The sequence below is a fragment of the Wolffia australiana genome, chromosome 12 (genome assembly GCF_029677425.1).
Source record: "Wolffia australiana isolate 7733 chromosome 12, ASM2967742v1".
NCBI classification, from domain to species: domain Eukaryota; kingdom Viridiplantae; phylum Streptophyta; class Magnoliopsida; order Alismatales; family Araceae; genus Wolffia; species Wolffia australiana.
Genome location: NC_135846.1, coordinates 520,188 through 529,057, shown reverse-complemented (window position 1 = coordinate 529,057; position 8,870 = coordinate 520,188). Strand labels below are relative to the sequence as shown.

Sequence of the window (8,870 nt, the reverse complement as noted above, 5' to 3'; positions counted from 1 at the left end):
CAGTGGTCTCGATGAGGAAGGGCTGCCAACGAAACCCCAACGTTGGCCCTTCTTGAATCCTCAAGACAACCTCGCAATGGTCTCGACGAGGAAGCCTTAATGCTCGAAAAGAGGACGATTCTTGAATCTTTAACCCTCGGCCTCAGAGTTGTCTCGACGAGGACAGTTGAACACGACGTCATGGAGTAGTCTCAACGTGAACGCGCGGGCTCTAATCCACGGAGTAGTCTCGACGTGGAGCGAGAATAGCCACTTCTCTCTACACTCTAATTCCTATCTACGCTAGATAGAACGATGCGACAACTTTCGAATTTTCTTCAACAATTGCCTGCCTTCACTTGGGCATGCTATCCCCTCATATAATGAGGATAGGTGCCAAGTGAGGTCGTGGAGAGGAAGAACCGTCACGAGACGTGGTTCGGCCTCTTCAACAGTTACAAGCAAAAGGAAAAACATAACATGGACGAGGCCCAAAACACCGGCCCAGTCCGTAAAATCCAAGAACAAAAACAAGACAAAGCAAAAAAAATACGAAGATAGAGGATGCTTACGCAGAGTACTTAAACACCTTGTGGCGAGCATCGGCGCGAGAGGCCCCGTGTGGTTGGACTCATTCCATCCCAGCGTCAGCTGGATGGTCCACTAATAACACAAAAATAGGATCTAATAAAGAGCTAATTTTTTCATATTTTTAGGATTTTAATGCGTAAAAAGATTAATTTTTAATGCATGTTATCATGATTTTAGCTTAAAACAAGAATTTCCTTAAATTTCAAAGTAAATGATGTATTTGACAAATAATTAGGTCAATTTGGACATTTTTAATGGTTTTTAAATCATCATTCTAAGGATTTAAATGCTTTTAAATTGACCTATTTCTATAAAAAAAAAACAATAAAACTTATTTTAGACGCTATTAGGACATCTTTTCGCATTATTAACCTTTTTCTTTCATTTTATTTCAAAGTATTTCTTTTACAAATGTTTTTTTTATATAGACTGGCCCATATTGGGCCAGTTTTTGGCTCTAACTATGCTTATGAGCGCAGGGCTCACGAACGAGGCGATGCGCACGCAGCGCCGCGCGAGCTAATTAGAAGGAAGAACCACAGCTTTCTGTGTGTGACACGCACGTGCCCGATCCCATGCGTGTCGCGCACAGAAAGAAGACACGGGAAGGCTCAACGAGCCAGTGGCATCGCGTCGTACGCCCACCATACGACGCGAATCAGATAGAAGTTCTAATAGAATCGGAAGAAGCTGTTCTTCCGATTCTGCGGCGATAAATAGGAAGAAATGTGAAGATTTCAGATCATTCTTGATTTGTTAAGCTCAAGGAACGATCGCCAAGCCTCCTTGAAGACTCAAGAATCAGCCAGGAGCGATTGGGGAACAAAATTGAGCTGAAATTCCGCAGATCCGGCGCTGTCGTTCTTCGTCAAATTTAAACCAAATCCGAGAAAAAATCGGCGTCCGTTGCTCGGGATCAGATCGAATCAACTCCCTGATAGTTTCTGGTATATCTAGGTCTCTCTACCTTTGATTGTTTCACCATATTTCATCGTTAACTTTTTGAAATTTGCACTTGTTTATTCTCGCCGTCGTTCTTTTTATGCTCCGATTTTAATCGTTTTATTTCATAGATTTTAGTTCATTTTAAAATCGTTTGGTAATAGTTTAGTATAAACCTCCTCTTTCGAATCTTATCTGAAATTAGAATCGAATCAATCATGAACTGGATTCACGATTCCGTTCATCTTGAATAAGCAAATCATAAATCGAATTCACGATTTGCCATTTTAGGACATATCTACAATTTGGAAATAAATAGGATAAAATAAAAATGTTATAAAGATGCTCTACAAATCCCATAAAAATTAGTTTCTTTTATTCTTAAAAAATTAGTAAAACGTCTTCTGACAAAAATAGTGAAATAAGTCAAATTAAATACGAAACACTTAATCAAATTAGATCTCAAATTCACTAAACAAAATTACAAATATAATTCAAAACAACTAAAGATTTTAGATCAAATATAAATATAGAATTAAGTGATTTTATATCGCTGTTATTCAATAACAGAGAAACAGTAAAATCACTTAAGTTCGAAAGGATAGAATGTTAGGTAAAACTTACATCTATTCACTTAGGTTTAAAATTGAAAACCCTAATCAGAAAGAAAACTGAATATTTTCCATCGCCTCCCTAGGGTTCGACCCCTTACTCAAGTATTAAGGGATATATAAATTTTAGTGATTAAGCTCTAAAAAACCCTAAATAACGACATATATAAACGTAATTTTTGAGCTTATCATTTGGTGCCGTTGCCGGGGAGGCAACAAAGCTAAATTCATTTTTTTTCGTGAATTTGATATATATATATATATATATATATAAGAAATTTGATTCTAAGTGTTTTGTGTTTGGTTTGATTTATTTCATATTTTTATCAGAAGATGTTTTAGTATCTTTTTACAGAATAAAAGCAACTAAACTTTATGCTATTTTTAGAGCAATTTTTTATCGCATTTTTATTTAATCCTAATTAAATCAAAATTGCAAATATGTCCGATATCGCAAATCGTGAATGTGATTCACGATTTGCTGAATTTTCAGAAACACAAAACTGAATTTTATGATTTTGAGCAACAAATGTGATTCAAAATGAGAGAGTGACAATCGATCTAGGCTAATCAATTTGAAAACAAACTGAAATTCACGCGCTAAAATGATTAAAATCTGAACATAAAAAAAACGATAAACGTGAACGGAATTGAAAATCTGATAACACTTAAATGTTAAATGAGGTCTAAAAATGCGTTCAAACTGAGCCTTGCGATGCCAGAAACAATCAGCGTCTCGATAGGGCTTGATTCCGCACAATGAACGCACAAAAATTATGATAAATTTGGCTTGAATAAGCTGGAAATGGCGGCGCCGGATCTGCAGAATTCATCTTCAAAATAGGTTCCAAATCACTCCTACTGATTCTTGAGTCTTGAAATAGGTTCCAAATCACTCCTACCGATCCTTCCTTCAGCTTAAACAATCAAGAACCACCCATAATCTTCATTTTTTTTTCCTTTTTATCGCCGCGGAATCGGAAGATTAAGTTCTTCCGATTGCTTTATTTTCTCTCTATTTTTCGCGTTGTACGCATAGCGACATTCGCTGTTTTTGTATCGTGTACGGGTTTTCCTTCGTGCAAACCACACTTCGTGCACGTGCTTTGCACGGGAGAAAACCAGCCCAACGCTTCGCATGCCTTAACTCGCTGCGTCGCACGCAGCGAGTTAAGATGCGTGTGATTGGTCAGCGTGCAGTTGCGTGTGGTGCGCAACACGCACGACACTATGTATGTGTCTGTCGTGCACGGAAGACACCAATCTGCATGCTAATTGGTTGGCGGTGGTTTCGGATGCCCTGCACCATGCAGCTCCCGCGTGAGCACCACAACTGGATCAATAAGGGCCAGTTTAAATAAAAAATGTTTTGTAACTATAAAATAACTGGAATAAATCCTAAAAAAATGTTTTGTAATTAAAAATAAATGTAACAAATCCTAAAAAAAATGTTTATTAATGCCTAAAATGTTTATTAATTTCTAAATTTTGTTTAAATTTTTTCTTTTCTTTATTTTTATAGAAATAGGTCAATTAATCAATTGATTTCATTTCAAATTTATTTTAAAAACATTTAACGTGTAAAAAATGACCAAAATATTGATTGAAAGCATTATTTAACTTGCAATTCAAGGAATTTATTATTTTTGCCTAAAATGATGATAACGTGCCTTAAAAATCCATGTTTTATGCATTAAAAGCCCAGAAATATGATGAAATTAGTACTTATTTAGCTCCTATTTGCATGTTATCATGTAGATAAGAATTTTGAATCGTAATTTTGAATCATCATGTTGTTTATCTGAAAATATAAATAAAATTCACTTTTGTGAAGATAATAATGTTGCATCATGCACTAGCTTCATGAATAATTTTTTTGTAAAATTCTGAACAAAATATGAATAAACATAATGACGATGAGCAAGCGCATGCAATATCAAAACTTCAAAATTAAAAAGCTCTAGTAGATCCTCATGAAAAATGCCCAGATATACGTGGAGCTGAAGAAAAAGTAAATGGAGAGATGCTAAATGATCAGCAAAATGCGCATTGTTGGAATGAAGTGATAAACCCTAATTGAATTGAAAGGCATCCAGAAATGATAAACCCTAATCCAGAGGATTATAGACTACCCATTCTATTTCCTAGTGCATTAAATTTGACCAAGCAAAACCCAGAAAATCCTCATTTGCTTCAAATATTTAACATGCAACCGTAACTATTCCCCTTACTGTGGCAATACAACACATTACTTCATATGCAGAATGTGTGAAGGAATGTGAAACACTTCTAGGAAAAAGAAAAGAGTACCACTTGCAGAAAATATCCATTCAATTCTATTAAATGATACTCATAAAAAGAAGGGATCCAAGGGCTCCTCCGATTAAATGTGAAATAAGGGGACTAATTTTTGGCAAATCACTTCTTCATTAAGGTGCTAGTGTTAACATAATGCCTAAAGCTTTATATGACAAATTTAAATTTGATGAACTTGAACCCATTTTTCTTGAATTACAATTAGCCGATCGATCAATTCGGAAACATTATGGGGAACTAGAAGATGTTATTTATGAAAGTAGAGAATTGTAAATTTGCTGCTGATTTCATAGTTGCAGATGAAGATAAAAGTAAATCTTAGCCATGAACCTACAATTTTGGGTAGACCATATCGAGCTACGACAAAAGCCATGATGGATAAGGATAAGGGTAAACTAGAATTTATAGTAGATGTAAATATTTAACTATCAATCTCAAGATTAATGAAATATCCAAAAGACAACAGTGAGGATGTTTTTTTTTCTAGGCATGGTAGAAGATAATAATTTTGATTTTGATCCAAGCTATTATGATTTGTTTTCTTGTGAACCGAATAAGTGCAGATCATCTAAGCCATCAAATATTTCTTTGCATTCTGAAATTGAGCTAAAACCTTTACCTTCATCACTGAAGTCTGCTTATTTAAGCTATGTAATTCTAATCCAGTAACTTTGTCATCACTTTTATTCTCGAAACATGAATTTGAGTTATTATATGTTTGAAATATTTACAAATCCGCTATTGGATGGACAATAGATGATATCAAGGGCATTAGTCCAAACATTTGTGAGCATATAATTTACTGAGAAGAAAATTGTAAAGCAACAAGACAACCTCAAAGGCGACTCAACCTGCACATGTTAGATGTTGTTAAGAAAGAATTCATGAAATGGCTAAAAGCTGATTTCATACATCCCATTTCAGATAGCCCATGTGCAAGTCCTATACACGTAGTACCTAAGAAAACAGGAATAAGAGTAACGAAGGATGAAAATGGAAACGAAGTTCAAACAAGAGTGGCTTCTATTTGGAGAGTATGCATAGATTAGAGGAAGCTTAACTCAGTAACAAAAAAAGATCATTACACATTACCATTCATTAATCGAATTATTGAAACACTGTGAAGTAAAAACTTTTAATTGTTTTCTAGATGCATATTCTGAATATAGCCAAATTGAAATGAACAAAAGTGATTTGGAAAAAAAAAAGTTTACATGTGTAGTAGGTACTTTTACATTTAAAAGGATGCTTTTTGGGTTATGCAATGAACCGACAACTTTTACAATGTGTATGACTGCTATGTTTTCTGATTTAGTAGGGGATTTCCTACAAATTCTCATGTATGAGTTTTCAGTATTTGGTTCATCATTTGATAATTGTTTATCTACTTTAACCAAGGTGTTGCATATATGTGTACAGACCCATCTAGGTTTAAGGTGGGAGAAGTCCCTTTTCAGGGGGGCGAGGGAATGGTCATCGGGCACCACACCAGCAAAGATGGACTAATGGTGGGCAGGACCAATGTATAGGTCATCAAGAACCTCCCTTTGCCCACAACCCTAAAATAGCTTAGGGGATTTCTAGTGCATGATGGCTTATACAGAATATTTATTAAAGATTTTGCTAAAATGTCTCAACCTTTAAGTAATTTACTTTCTAAAGATACATTGTTTGGTTTTAATGAAAATGCTAAAGCATCCTTGTTGCAGATTAAGGAGGCTTTAATTGAAGCACCAGTCTTATAGGCTCCACGCTCGAGTAAGCCATTTGAAATCATGTGTGACACTTCTGACAGTGTAGTCGGAGCTATTTTAGGATAACTAATTGAGAAGGAGCCAGTTCCCATCTACTACGCAAGCAATGCTTTAGGAGCACATGTTACTCAACAACTGAAAAATAATTGATTGCTATTATTTTTGCCTTAGAAAAATTTTCATTCTTATCTTCTAGGTAGTAAAATTATTGTTTCTTAATAGGGTGGATTCTACTTTAACAATTATTTGATTTAGAAATCAATGATAAACGTAAAATATACAATACAGTACCAAATCATCTGTCTAGATTATCTACAGAGTTGTCCATGCCTATCCATGATGAATTTCATGATGAATACACTTTAGAAGTTCAAGGTAAAAAGCTTCCATGGTATGCTCACATGGGTAATACCTAGTGATTGGGATGTTAATGATAGAAAAATGTTTTATAAAGATATTAATTACTTCTACTATGATGAACCTCAACAGGTTAACTTGGTGTTGACCATGTGTTTAGAAGATGTGTACTCGAGGAACAACAATGGACTTTATTCGATGCTTGTCATTCTTCTTTATGTTGTGGACATTATGCCCCATAATTAACTGCATTTATGACGAGTCACATAACAGGCATGTAAATCAACATTTATTAAGAATTTATGAAGTCATTTTAAGAAGTGAAGATGCATTATTATGTTAAATCCCACTTTTATGCAAATTTTCATTCAATATGTAAAATGTCATGTTTTAATGAGTTTTTGCACTACTAAGACAGCATAAATTTCGTTGATTCAGAAAAAAAAAGAAAATAAGAGAATAAAAAAATTAGAAAATAAAAAAATGAGTATTATTACTATAAATATAATAAATAAAAAAGTTGGCTTTAAACTCCAAGGATCAGCAAGCCGAGCGAGCCGCAGGCGCCACCCGGAGCCGTAGCTAAAGCCGCAGCCGCAGGCGGAACGTGCAGCACAAGCCCAGCTCAAAGTCAAACCTCAAGCAATCTAACGTATATTGAGTCAGCGCCCAAGCAGAGTGTGTATTTTAAATTTACTTGAAGAAGAAGTTCAAAAATTATATAACACTTAGAAGTTTTAAAACCATCATTATGGGATTGCGAAATCCCATATCTTAGATGCGAGCGGGCTGGGCCTGATGGGATTCATGCTGGCCCATTGGACCACGATCTAAATAAAATACACTTAAACTTTGATCGGGCTTCGAGCCGACGCAGTCCGAAGCCCAATCGAAATGGGCTTTACGTAAAAGACATGTTTTAATATTGATCGTTGATCTTTCTTCAAACGATCAAACGGTCAAGATCGTCCTTATAGTTTATATTTATTTTCTTTTATTTTTGGGTCAACATGTCAGCGTGGGGCGTCATCGTGGACAAATTGTAGGAGAATATGGGGCAGCTGAAGCTGATGTGGAGTGGCTGACGGAGAAGGGGCCCACCAGAGTTAAATGGAAGATCAGATGATCAGAAAGCTTTTTGATCGTCCTCTTCGTTCCATTGCCGCCTCCGTCGCCGACGAAGTCAATCTGCGACGAGAAGGCAGATTTCCACTGATATGTGGTCGAAAACTTTACCAGTAAAGTCCCATATCCATCAGGAAGGTCTTCGGACCACTCCTGATCTATACAATAGCCATATGTTGTGAAAAACCTATATTTCGCCCTCATACTCAAACGCTTCTTTGAAATAAAATTATGGGGGAAGATCCTCCTTTTTTTAGTTTCTTTTGATTCTCTCGGTTGACGGTAGTGATAGTGCAGCAATCTGAAGGGAGAACGTGAAGAGAGTGATAGAAGAAGAGAGAATTAGGAAGATTTATTTAGAGGGAATACTCCAACCGAGAACGGAGTTTGAAGCCAATGGCGACTTTGAGATCGTGAGGAATCCCCAATACTCCATCTTCTTCTAATCTCTCTTGGGTCTCTCGTTCAACGCCGGTGACAGAGCCGTGACTTGAAGGGAGATTGACGAGGGAGATGAGCGGAAGAAGGAAACATTCAAGAGAAGCTTACCTAAAGGATGATGCAGCCGGAGGAGGGTTAGGAGCCGACGATGACCTCCATCCACCGCTACATCACGTAAGTAATTTGATTTTACTTAGTTTTAATTCATAATTCATTAGGTATAACGAAATGATTGAGGAATCATCCTCAATCCATTTCTCAAAATTGAAGTAGTCTGATCTTAAGAGAAAGAACAAAAAAGCTTTATTAGGCATTTCATCAAGCACCTTTCCTTCGCGCATTCAACCTCAAAGTTCTCCCACAAAATGACTTCTGAAAACTCTCAAAAAATTTCCCAAAATCATTAATATTCATCTACTGCAAAAATACAAAATTGGAGGTCTAGATAAAATATTTTGAGAGGGCTTCCTTTACACATCACTATTAAATACATCATCGTTCTCTCTAAGACATTATAACAAACACCTAGTGGTGTTTGTTGACCTTCCTACTCATTAGTTTAATTCAACTCTAAGTGCAAATCCCTGTGGAGGTGACCTTACTCAACACTATACATATCTGAGTAAGATTAGAAGATAAAAAATTTTATTTGGTCAAAGCGAAAATAACAACGACAAAATTACACCCCATTTTCGCCTTCATTGATTTACAGTTTTAAATTGTAGATTATTTTGGCCCAGCTTTTTCTCTACTG

General features: G+C 35.9%; 1 long non-coding RNA gene across 1 annotated transcript; it reads right to left on the bottom strand.

The window, feature by feature from the left end:
* Positions 1-295: 295 nt before the first annotated feature.
* LOC144710653 (uncharacterized) lies at positions 296-3,461 on the bottom strand. Its single transcript, XR_013583361.1, has 2 exons — positions 2,828-3,461; positions 296-642 (listed from the first exon to the last, which is right to left on the bottom strand). It is a non-coding gene; the product is annotated as an uncharacterized LOC144710653 (long non-coding RNA).
* Positions 3,462-8,870: the final 5,409 nt, after the last annotated feature.